The sequence below is a fragment of the Pezoporus wallicus genome, unplaced genomic scaffold, assembly GCF_028554395.1.
Source record: "Pezoporus wallicus isolate ANWC-B61680 ecotype Strahan unplaced genomic scaffold, APGP_CSIRO_Pwel_v1 contig_4816, whole genome shotgun sequence".
NCBI classification, from domain to species: Eukaryota; Metazoa; Chordata; class Aves; order Psittaciformes; family Psittacidae; genus Pezoporus; species Pezoporus wallicus.
The window spans coordinates 3,296,634-3,310,276 of NW_026640990.1; positions in this window are offsets into that span (position 1 = coordinate 3,296,634).

Here is a 13,643-nt window from a genome sequence, read left to right on the forward strand (position 1 = left end):
GTTCTGTCACAACCCATCGCCTCTAATATAAGCAGAGCAGGCAGCCTGCCCTCCAGGTATCAGCCCACTTCGCCTACGTGTGCAGTCAGCCATGGTCTGTGATACAGACCCCAGGAGCAGCAGAGAACATTCCTCTCTGTTGATATTTCTACTGTGTTTCTGCCTGTGTGCGCCAGACTGCAAACCTGTTTTCAATTCACTCATGCCCATACCCTGCTTATGAGGCAGCCTTTGTGTTAGAAGTTATTTTGAGTGCCACTTTGATGACTTCTGTCCTGGAAGTGAAGTTTCAGAGCTTTATCCACAACAAAACCATAGGCGCTGCATTATGACATTGGTGCTCTTCCTACCCCCTACCGACTGCACCTGTGTGGAGATGTGTCTTCAACAACCAGAAGTCCTTCTTCAAAGCAGTTTGGCATCTTTCCATCTTCTTGCCACCCCATTTGACTAGTGCTTGCCTGCTGCAGTCTGGTCATACATAGTTCCCAAGTCACATTTACCTTCTTTCTTAATGCTTTCTGCAGTCTTTCTTACTGGATTTCTAGGGAAGCCACTTTCTTCTGCCCAACCTGCCCTAAGCTGTCATCAGTTCTTCCCATCTGCTACCCATCCCCGTTGAATCTGAGTCACATAGAATGTGCAGATATCTTCATGAAGAACATTTCAAGAGCAATGTTTTGCTTTTGTGGATCATTTAAAGTTCTCAACATTGTTACCATCAGGCCAAAGTATTTTTCTTAGTGTTCAGTGGTAGGTGCCAGCTTTTGTGCGCTTCCAGCTATCATAGCTCTAGACCTGTCACAGCTGAGATCAAAGCCTGAGGCCATACATCTCTTCCCAGCATTTTTACAGAATTGCTCCATTGCTAAGCCACCTCTCCACATGGGAAAATGGGGTGTCAGGTACCAAAAATAAAGAGGGCAAGTAGTAAGAGAAAACAGGTTTCATATCCACATCCATTTTTGCTGTGCTCATCCTCACAAATCACTACTTACATTCTGGAAATGAGGTTCTGGTATCTGAAATAGTGAAACAGCAAAGCATGGGCTTCTAAGTTTGCCACTGTGTATGCCTGTAAGCTGCAAACCAGTACAAGGGGCTCCTCAGCATCTCCTTCCAGTATTTTATAAAACTGCTATTACTGGAAACCTTAAAATTAACTTAAGGCAGTAATTGATTGTTTAAGTTATACACTTTGAAAGATACTACTGCCTAAAACTGGTGTAGAGGTTTCTGACACTGAGTTCAAGGACTGGTAACATTTATGCGTTGATATTTAACTGACATTGAGAATCATCTGTTTCATCATTCCTTTTTCCTCCTGTATTTAACAGCCCATTTATTCATTCCCTATTACTTTTATTTTTCTAACAAATGTAAATAAACCCTTCAAAGTGGTTCTGTTAGCCTTTTAGGAATTGTTCCCTATGTGCCCACAAGTACATGCAGTGATGCAGCCACAGCTTTTCATTTATTTCATCTTTGCATGTTTTTTTCTGGCTAAAGCCTTCCCACTTGGAAGACTTGCTTCAAGCTTAAAGCAATATGTTGAAAATAGTCTTGCTACTTTAGCTGGACTGAAATCTTGCTCACTAACTGCTTTCAAAGACACAGAGATGATGTGTTTGTTTACATGTCTACACATCACCCCCATGTTGGGTTCATTACTATTAGTTGTTGGGTTTGGTGGGTAGAGTTTATGAGTTTATGACACTGCAGTCAAACATCCTGGCTACATGCAGCTTTGCACAAGGCTTAAAATCTAATTTTGAAAGTCAAATAATATTAGCACTGACAGCAAGCCCAAACCAGTGACCCCAAAATGCCAAAGGCTTTCAGGTGCTCTTAAAGCAGCTGAAGCTCTCTGGCATTTAGAAAAAAATGGATGACTTGGCAGGTGAAAATATTCAGCAAAATACAAACCCCAGGCAAAACAAAATAGATTATTGTATCTTTGGGGGTGAAGGTGAACCAAAGATGCACGGCTGCTCAGTGCTACCTATTTGGCACATGCTGGATTGAGAAATCAAAATGGTAACAAAGCACAGACAGGTGAATATATTTCTCTTGCAAAACAGCAGATTATTTCCTGGGCAAGTCTCTCAAGGAATATTATGAAATAACATCATAGAAAGCAGCTACATTTTCTAGAAGAGGCAAACAATATGCACGTCTCACTCCTGCATTGCATTCTTCTGCAAAGCAGCGTGGCACAACTCAAGGGTGAGCCCAGAGGACTCTGGGCTAACAAGCGCTGCTGGCACAAGCCACTGCCACTCCAGCAGGCAGTGCTGCCAAGATTTGGTTGAGCATCCCAGTCAGCACATAAAGTGTCGTGCTGCTGCCAGGCCTGCAAGAGGGCAGCATCAGGCTGCATGAGAGGCGGAAAGAGCTCATTTGATAAGGCTTATCAGGAGTAAATATTTCAGCAAATTGAAAAACCCAAGCGTGTTGCTGATAAGATTAAGGAAGAACAGATACAAGAAAAATCCAAGGAGCTTACATTTTATTTCTTTTAGTCTTTCAAATGTTCCAAATTCATGTGGTTGCTCTTGTTTAAAATTAAAAGTGACAGCCATAGAACAAAAGAAAATGGGCACTTGCTGAAAGCATTCTGACACCAGTATTTCCACTTCCTCCAAGATGCTCAAGACTGCCATCACTGATGGGGCCAAAACTCCTGCAAAAGAGAGAAACACAGTGGTGTCAAGGGCAGTCACAGATTTCACAAGGTTTAAGTGGGGAGTGGTAGTTCAGACACGATCTGCCTAGCAAGTTGTGATCTCAGGCATCCTCCTGACAACTCTGTATCTTCTCCTGTAGTGCCCTTGCCACAAAGGAGGTTCTTTGGAACATTACTTCCCTGCCTCACTGACAGCAACACCTGAGCAGCACCAGAGCTGGATGTCTCACCAGTCCTCTGGGACAGGGGCAAATAAACCCATTTCTCAGGGGTTTGTTCTTCAGGGAATTTGGTCACTGATCTTGAGCCCTCTGTGAGAGACTGAGGATTTGCTTACAGGGACTAAGAGCCATCCCCGAAAACTGTACTTCTGAGGAAGTTTCCATCCAATACTGCTCCTCTACCTCAAACTGATGAAAGTGTTTGAACAAAGATAGCCTTCCACTGGCTAGCAGCAGCACAGACTGAAGAAGCAAGCACCAGCTTGCTGTTTCTTTTTGCAGGTATTGGTCATGAGCGACACAGGCAGGGCTTCGCGAAGGTGACCTGGGACCTCAGTTTGAAATGCTGGTTTTTTTTCAGAGTCCTATGGTAATTTGCTCTAAAAGCAGAACCTGGTTGGAAAGAAGACCTTCAGAGGCCAGGGTGGGAACTGAAGCATGAAGAATCTGAAGGTAATGAGGTAAAATTTGAGTTTGTTAGAATCTTCTAAGGAAATGAAAGGCCCAGCCTGGATCCACATTTTGCACTGAGCTCCCATTTTTATAAGCTGCCTGCAACTCTGGGAGCCTTTTTGCGTGGAGAGAGATTTCACAAGAAGGGCATTAATTTTTCAGCAGGGCTCTGCAGGAGCCCTAATAAAGGCTGCCAGTGAGATACATCAGTCCTGACCCTTCTGTAGGATTTTCCAAGCACCAGCACCACAGTGATAACTATGATACTAATCACTTTTTCATTCTCTTTCCAGCAAAAGGAAGATTGTGCTAGATTGAGCTTCACTACTGATTCATTTCTGTCTCTGGAGATTCAGTGCCAGCATATAAACCCACTAAGCCCCTAGTATTCCTGTAGCTCGTGATTCACACAAATAGAAGAACTCAGCAGGCAGCATGTTGTCTGTACCGAGACCATGACTGTATGGAAATAATCTGAGAGTCCCCTTTAGAGGCCTCTGAAAATAACCACAGACAACACACTGTTAAGGTAATGTCCTATAAGATGAGGATTTCACATTTAACAGATTAGCTACATAAAAAACCCACAAAACCATAACTGTTCCTTGAAGCAAATAGTTAAAGTATAGCTCTTCTGCTTTCTACTTTCTTCTGGGAGGCGTAAGTTAAAACCAGCCTGGCAACAAAGTGACACTATACAGCGCAGCTGAGGTGGTGCCATGGTTGAGAAAAACATCAAATTTAAAGACAGAAAGTATTTGTGTGCGCTCCCATACTTTTCTGTGGAGACATGAAGAGCTTGGTGATGGCTTTAAACAGGTTAGATACATGTCCACTATGAGCTTAAGGCATGATCTGGCTCTTGTAAGGCCACAGAATTAACTAGAAAGTTTAATGTTGGCTATTTGAGTGGATCTTTCAGTTACAGGAGCGCAGACCTTCCTATCATGTCCAAGTGGAGAGTTTCACAGGTGTATCTCTCAGAAATGGCTGAGAAGCACAGCTACAACTTGACTGGTTTCCTAAGCCTCACTAATGAGGACTCAGGGCTCTTGAAGATGAGCACCGTCTCTTTGGAAAATTATTTCAAATCAATACTTATGCATGCACCTAACTGATAATATGATATACTAAGTACATTTGTAAGATGCATAGGTGAGAATCTGTAAAGCCTCTTCCTGAGCTCATCTTCATTTTCATAAAACCTATGCTTCAAACAACTTCATGTGAAGTTGGACAAGATATCAAGTCATCCCTGAGCAATGAGTGCTTTAGGAAATACTAAGGAACAGAGTTAAAACTGTCTCCACACATTCACCCAGCCACACACAAGCCTCCTTAACAAATAAATCCATTCTTTCAAATCGCATTGAACTTGTCTTGGAAGAAATTAACATGAGCAGGACTGGAAAAACTTGCCATAAATCATAACTCAGACGATCTTTCAGAAATGAAAAAAGTAAAGGAGACTGAAAAAAGTAGATGGTTGGAGTTTCCCATAATTTCAGGAGCTAAAGAAGCTACTGACAACATGCATAGCATTGCTTGTTCTCACTGTGTTTCCAGGATGTCTGCAACTTTGTCATATAATTAGTTGTGTGGGACACGCAGAGCTACTGCTGTTCACTGCAGTGGTACCAAGGGCTCATCTCCTAATGCTTCATCCACTGCACCCCTACAATTGTATTTAGTTAATTCCTTCCTTCACCTTTTCCCATTCTTGACATACAGGAAGTATTTGTATGCATGAGCTGCTTGGCTTAACAGTATCTCAATCTCATAACCTAGGCCCAGTTTAATGATTTTTAAGCATTTGGAGTTGAAAGTACTCTTGACTGAATTGTCAGCTGCAGATTCATGAAGAACCATGAAAGCAAGAACAGTTTGCTTACAATGTCAATCAGGAGGCCTCAGGATGCTTACTGTAAATGGTGGAAATTTTTAACTTGGAGGATTCTTTGCCCTTTTTGTCATAGAAGAATCCCAACCAAAGAGGGAACAATATTAAGCATTACTGTCAGTGACTAGTGCCTTTGAGGACAACAGCCATCCACCCACAGAAAAGGATTCCTTTCTTTATTGACAACACAGAGAAGGAAACACAATTTTATTACTCGGTTGACCTAAAAAAAAAAAATAAAAAAAAATTAAAGGTTTGTTTCAGGCAGTTAGTTTCATAAGTGGGCCAAACCCTCTGGGTTTGTAATGTGGCACAGTCCTCAAAACCAGATGCCCCAAAGCATATAGTGCCAGTTTCTCAGCTCAGACCGAGGACCCACAAATTGGCTAGACCATCAGAAGTGCTTTGCACATAATATCTCCTAGTGGGACAAAGTCTTTTCAAATCTGTCTGTAACTCAACAAAACCACAACAGTTACATCTGCAAACAATTTGGCCCATAATATTTTCCTCCCTAGTCATGCTTAAGCAAAGGAAAAAATGCTACTTTTATAACTACTTTATTCACCTTATACATAGGTACCAATTCTCAACTTTCTGGAATACTTGACAGAAAGAAGCAAGGTGTGGGTCTTTATTTTTCTCCCAGAATGGAATTTAATTAGCTACAAAGACAACTATTATCCAAAACACAGCTATTCTACAGCAAAAAGGCAGATGGTTTCACTTTGAAATGTAGCTACTCTACAAGTGATATCACAACTCTTATTCATGCAAAATAGTTTTTGTTGCAAGGGTAGCTATTCTTGAAGAAAAGATTCAAAGATAGAACTGAAAGGTGATTCAGAACATCCAGAAAACCCTGCAAGTTTATAGCTCAAAACAGGACATTAGAGTGGAAAACCACAGCTCACGTTGTGTTGTGCACAGTCAATTCTGACTACAGTAAATGACAATTCAGTTATTTAATAGTCTTTTGAGTTTCAGAAATTGGCAGCAAACCTAATATTTAAACTATTTGGATAAAACTGTTCCGTGTCTCTAGGGTATTGCTCTTTATTTGCCCCAACTCTATTAATTCCATCTTAACCAGGTATTCAGAAAATGTGTGATAGCAGAATTGATCAGTCAAAACATACTGAACATTCTTTTCCAGAGGATTGAGAAATCATTTAAGTAGAACCTTGCAACATCCTTTTGCTACTGTCCCTCCCACTAGCTTCTTGTAAGAATAAAGACTTGCATCTTTTTCTACAGACTTTAGCAAAATATGCACATACACTTTGGTACAGGAATTTATGCCCCCCCCCCCCCCCAATAGAATAGTTCCCCACCCACTCCCTAAGAAAAGTAAGTAAGTTGTCACAGCAAAACAGCATGACATCAAGAGTGTCTCAGCAAGCTTTGTAGAGTTTCCAGATCTGTTTTTGCTTGCTGGTCTTTTGCCTTGTACCAACCCTCACCTGCTACAAGTGGTCCCTTTGTATACTCGCCAGCACACTCTCTGCCCTGTGGAGTGTATTCATTATAGAGCTGCCAACTGTGCTCTGAAGCACTTAAGAGTCCATGAAGATGGTGCAAGTGAGTGGCATTATTGCCATCCATGCATCCATACTGTATTTCCCACATTCAAAGAGGCATCTTTCTGCTTCCTGGAAACCATGCAGGGCCAGGGGATAGCAACATTGTGGCAAGAACGCAGTAAAATAATCTAGACGCAAACACAGGATCCCTATCTGAATTTTGATCCCTATCTTTTGGTTCCCAATAGAGTAATGGTGAACAGCATATTGTGGTTTTTATTTGGTCTTTTACAAAATTGTGGGTTATTTTCAAAATGCAGCTTTGATTCAAATCTGAGTTGGTTTGGTTAAGGCTTGCATCCAAACCTTTTAAAAACCAGTTCAGTTAAAACAGTTAAAGGAAGTAGTATAGGGTTTACTGTACTTTTTCCTTTAACAGTAATGTTTTGACTGGAAGCAATTTGAGTCAGGAGATATTTTTTGTGCTATGTGTATTCAAGCCACAGCTCTGATCCTGACGGACCTACGTGCAATAATAAATGTAGTGAATACTTTAAAGCAAGAATAAACAATGGGTAACTGAATAATTTTACCATTAGGTGGCACCAGAGAATATTTTAACATTAATATGAAGCACCACTGGAACTGTAAACTGGAATAGTCTTAAAGCAGATGTAGCCACTATATTAAAAAAACAGTCATCTTTGCTATGCATATGAGCACTTCAATTATTTGTCTATAAGTGATAGCTTTACTCAGCTCATCAGAATGCAAGTTGCAGCTAAATCCACAATTTCTTTATTAGCAAGATTTTTTCTATTCTTAATCGCACAAGAAGTGTTCAGTATGAGATTGCCATGCAGTTTGATTTAACTAAGATGAACAGCTTTTCAGTGTTTTAATTGCCTTACTGGGGAGAGAGATATATCTCTGCTCAGAGGATTCCAAATGTAGGTAATTAAAAAAGACACTTTCAAGAGTCTCTGTGCATATCTGATACAATTCCAGCTACATCTATGAATATTTTACCCACTACTGAACTCTTTTCTGTTTATGAAACAATACTTTTAAGAACACAAAGGCAGGACCTAAGCAGTAGCCATATGTTTCTTCTCGAATTCCAGCCAGTCAAATGACCTGAAAATCGCTGTTGCAAGAACTTCTAAAACATATGGCTAAGTACAGGGAATTTGTTAACTTCTTGTGTCAGATCCAAGAGTTTCCAATTATCAACAAAAGATGGCATACCAACCCAATTACTCCCGATATATTCCCGTCGAGACAGATTCCATGTAACCATAGCTGTGTGGGTGTATGTGGTTTGAAATAACAGGAATCACTGAAAATTTAGTGTAAATAAAAAAAGTAGACCTTCTGCATATCACATCCAGACAAATGTGTCCCAGTGTGCTGAATGTGCTTTCAACAGGAAGCAGGAATTTTTAGGCATTCTACCAACGCTGATTTCAAGCCATCATAAACTATTAGAGGTACATTTACTTTCCAGCATTACAAAAAAGTCCTGAAACAGCTTATTTCATTTTTCAAAAGAGTGGAAAAAATACACGTTTCTTACATAAGAAAAAAAAACACAGCAAATAATTTTCTTCTTCAAAATTATTATTTGCAGATTGCTTTTTAATACATCATCCTTGTAGTGCTGGCTGAACATGAGGCTATAATTAACAGTCAGAACACTGGTACATTATGCACATTTCTGATATATCTGACTGAGCAACTGAGTCTGGTCCCATGGTCTTACTCACACAAGTGCTTAGACCCAGCCTCTGCAGACACAATGTGTTTCCATACCATGCTTGACTGAAGAATCTCTAGGCATTCTACTTGACAGCAAGATGAAAAAAAGATGATATATTCACAGTAATGAACCAGAATTCATAGAAACACTAAGAAAAAAGCATGAGGAACACATTTGTAAACTAAACAAAATTTCATATTTATGCAGTAAAATTTATTGCATCATCTAAAGAGCTATATAAACTGTTAAGGACTATTTCCACTTTACTATGTCACTGTGTTGATCCAGGTCAATGACTTTATATTCTTCACTAAGTATTTTTCTGGTTTAATTCTTGTTTTAATCACACATTCATCTTGCAAGGAAGATGCAGGTCCACAGGTCACTTCATGCTGCATTTCTATTTGAATTCAGCATGTCAAAAGCCACTGCATAGGTCCTTTATATTTAGCTTCCAACTACTGCAACTGTTCTAAGGTTTAAGGCATGGGTGGTGGCAAAACATAAGAAATGGCAATTATCCACAGGCAAGCCAGTTACTAAAACCCTTCTTTGCCTGCAGTCGCTTCTCAGACATAGGTCCCCTTGGGTCAAGCTGTGCAATCCCTACCAGAGCAGAATTCTCTTACTACAGTACGGACCTTTGGCTTTGCTCTAGTCAGAGTACAACCGGACTAAAGGCTGCAAAAAGAAACACATCTCGTGGGCCACTTGCTGAAGAAAAGGCCTGAAAGAATTCATGCCACTGGTGAACTGAGAGGAAAAAGCCCTACAAAGCCAGAGAACCTCATCTTCCTCAAGATTTCCAGCCAGAGAAGTTGATCATGAGGGGGACTGGTCTGTTCCAACCAAAGTAATCAAAACTAATGGAAAATGATCCCAAATATTAAGAACAGACTAAGCATTAAAATAACTGCACATACAAAATCCTTTTTAAGAGTCTAAAAATGCAATCGTCTCCTAATGTCTCAGTACTTATTTTCATGAGACTGATAATCACTCATTTAACTAACTGCTCATTTGTTGTACTGACTTTAAGAGTAGTACCTGAACTATTAGAGTAAAAAAAAGACAGATCTTTAAAAACACAACCTTAGTCTAATTAATGTGTCATGAGGAAGAAAACAAAGAGGTGAAAAATGGCATTCTGCACCTGCCTAAAGTTATCTAACTAAAGCAGGAAGGTTAAAAAAACAACCCCAGACAAAAGACCATTCTGAAATTTGCTACCTCTGTGCTATTCAAGTGTAGATGACTGATGCATTTCTCCCAAAAGATAAAAACTAAACTGTTGTTCCTTATCAGAACAAATAATATTTGGCACTGTTCATAAGAATTTCCAATATTAACCCACCTGTAAACCAAAGAAAACATTTTCTCATAGCTCAGGAATTACAGTGCCATGGCAGTTCATTTGTAAGACACAGGAATGTTGCTTGTGAAACTTAACCTGGTATGAACACATGGAGGTTTTTCAATGATTAGCTATTGTTTTATCAGTTTCATGATGCAAAAAGATGAATTTTCACCAGTGTCTTAATGGTATCTAACTGTCAATGTTCCCTCAGCACAATAAATGTTAGTAGTCAATAGGTTTTCCCAAGTGTCCTTACAGACCTTTTTTCCTACTAAACCATGGGGAAAGTGTTCAGAAGACTGTGCTGTGAATCAAAATACCTACTTTAAGTCAGCAAGAATCCACCTGCCAAAACACTAGCCCCCACTGCACAATATGATTCACTTGTCAAACTTGGGCTTTCTCAGACATATGCAACAACCAAATGCATATTTTTACCTCCTCCTTTCCATGATATTTTGTTGGGGATTGAACTTTCTCCCTGAAGCACATTGCTTCACATGCCACAGCTTAAAGTATGTGACTCCATTCCAGCAACACACTTGAGCAGACACATGAATTCAATCACATATGTAAGCCTGTTGATTTTGGTGAAGCTATTTGTACGCATAAAGCCAGAATTAAGCACCACAGTGAGTGACGGCTATTCTTTATAATCTTAATTGTCTAGAGTTACCTAGCTACCATGATGCCAAGAAATGTACGTGCAATCAATCAGCTTTAGCTATTTCAGAATAGTTATGTCCACATTTTTTACAGTATTAGCTAAACATTGATACTGTGGTACCACAGAGTGCCTACCCTACAGATCTAAATCCTTCTCACTCTCCTTCCTGAGGGACAAGATACTACAGGTGAGTCTCTTGACTACTATATTCTCAAAGGGGATTCAAGAAGTCTGTTTCTCTGCATCAACATTTGCAGTCTCTGCAGGAGCTATACATCTACCAGTGGATTATGTCTGTCATGCTTTATCTCTGGACTGTGTCTATATATAAATGATTACACATGTTTCATCTGCTCTTACCTCAAGACAGACCAACATGCCCTTTGCCACTCTACCACTATTCATTTTGTTATATGGAATGAGTTCAGGAAGGGTACAGGTTAGTTAAGTGAGCGTCATTCAGCATGCAGCATTTGTTCAGAAGCCCTAGCACTGCAACATTACATCCCATAAATGAGAACCCCCATCTCCCTGCTTTCTTACATTGCTCCAAAATTGTACCACTTTTCACTAACTCCACCAGCTCTTTCTTGTGCATGATGGCGGTTTGAAGGGCGCTGCTCTGGTTACTTGGAATCACTGCTGCACCTATTAAGATTAATTTGGTTCAGTGGTCTCAGCTAGTAGTTTTGTACTGGATATCAGAAGATTTATTTTATACATCCTGACAGAGTCAGATAAGACACACTCGGCCCATTTTAATATAAAATGCAAAACATTCTTAGAGCAAAACGTGAAAAACTCCCACAACTATTTCAGTTAATGATTAAAAGGCCTTCCCCTAGGGTTAACCAACTCAAGTTAGTGATTCATTTAATTTAAACATGTACATACTAGGACAAAAAGAGCAATGGAATACTGTTTGATTATTTTCCATTTCATCCATGCATAACTCCAGATTATTACTGCATACAGAAGTGCAATACACATCCAGGGAAGTAAAACATTATTACATACTTTAGTAGTTTTGACAGAGTGCAGCAAGCCACATACCTTGAAGCCATCCAAGCCTCTCACTGCCCCTCAGGTTGCTATAGAAGACATACCTGCATATCTGAAACTACTCCGGTGACTGCATCAGTTCAAACACTATAGCATTCACTCAGAATCTAGGAGACTTGTACATGTAAAAATACATTTGCAAAGTCACTTGTACTTTATACCTCCTGTATGGTCCATGATGACTTGTGACTGGTAATCTTAGCCAGTCACTACTCCGAACAATGCTTGAAAAGCAAATTTACTTTAATTCCAGTATTTTTTTATAGCTTTGCAGGCAGACTAAACCTTATGCAAGGAGAAGACAGCAATCAGGAAAAAACCAAACAAACGTTTCTGGGGGCACAAAAAGGCATTAGGATTGATTCCTACTGTAAATGAATCTAAATTGACTGCTAATTCCATTGGTTTTCTGAGAAACTTTTTAATGTACTCACCTACACCAACTAAATGCAGAAAGACAATAATTCCAGTAGCCCCCAGTTTGGCATTTTGTCTCTGCCTGCTGCCAGAAAATTCCTCAGCAGAAAAACAGTATCAGTGTGGTTTACCTTACACGAGTATTTACCTGATCCCAGCTGATAGTAACATGAAGCTCCAGGAAAGAGACTAGAAGCTGCCTCCATTAGACAATAAACAGTGCATTCATGCCAAACCTGACTCTCTCCCCACACCCCCCATCCACAGGAATCAAAGCATTGTGCAGAACAAGAGAAAACAAGCAGCTCCAGTTATCAAAGGTGCTGTATTTCCCAAAGGGGATATATAAAAAGAAAGTGCAGCACCAAATCCAAAAACAGAAAAAAAAAATGTAGAGACTGGAAAGAGAATCGATGATACTAGAACAAAGTATTAGTACGTGATTTTTTGAACACTAATGACAAAAAATGTCCAGATTTCTTATGAATATGTCATGGCTTCAACTAGCAGATATAGTGCATATTAATAGCAATGTAAGCCTTTAACAAAGTTCCACATATCATCCTTGTAAGTAAACTAGAAACTTGCGGTCTGGACAGAGTTTCTGGACTAAGAACATATAATGGTTTGAAATGTAAATTCAGAAAAAAACCCAGCATATTTCATATAAGAAAATAGAACCACAGACTCAATTAAAATAGAAGGTCATCAAACCCAGCCCAACAGTCAAAGCAGGGCCAATTAGATTGGGTTGCTCACAGCCTTGTCCAGTCAAGTTCTGGTATCTCCAATGATGGAAAACCCACACTCTCCCTATGTAACTGTTCCAATATCTGACCAACCTTAAGGTGTTCACATCCTAAATAAAATCTGTTCAGGACTTTGCGTGCTAACCTGTGTCCGGTACCTCCATTCTGTCATCAGCTGACTGCTGTTTCAAAGAAGAAGGAAGACTGGCTATCAATCAGGCAACCTTGTGATCTGCAGCCACAGTAGCAGTAGAGATTGTGCTGAGGACAACATCAACTGTTCAGAAAAAATACTGTTAAATCAATTGTTTGGAAATAAATACTAAGTTATGGTTTAATCCATTTTTCAGATGAATTCTCTGACAGCATACAATCTTAGTAATTACAGCAGAAGCCCAGGTTTGGCTTTGCTATTTGTAGCCCATTCATGCAGCAAGATAGCAAGCATTCCTACAAAATCAGTCTTGCTAATAATTGTGTTAAGAAGTATCTTTTTTGTTGTTGTTAAGAGCAATATATACTTTTGAAGTTTTCCAGGCAAATGACAGGATTTTTTTAAAAAGTAACATTTTAAAAGTTAGCATATTAGCAAATTGAGAGTCAGGTATTTATTAGGCAAACTAAAGAACATGCTTCGTGGTACCTCCAAAGAGTATTCATTACACTAAGATCTCTGGATCAAATCTTTATCTGTTACATGTGCAAATTCATTTACTCCAACATGGCCGTGTAATAATGTCCAAAAGCAAAATGTATTCTTTCACATCCATTGAAGTTCTTGGCCATTTACAGTTACCAACCTGATAAAACACTATTACAGACTTGTTTTAGGAATGTAATTCAGTCATT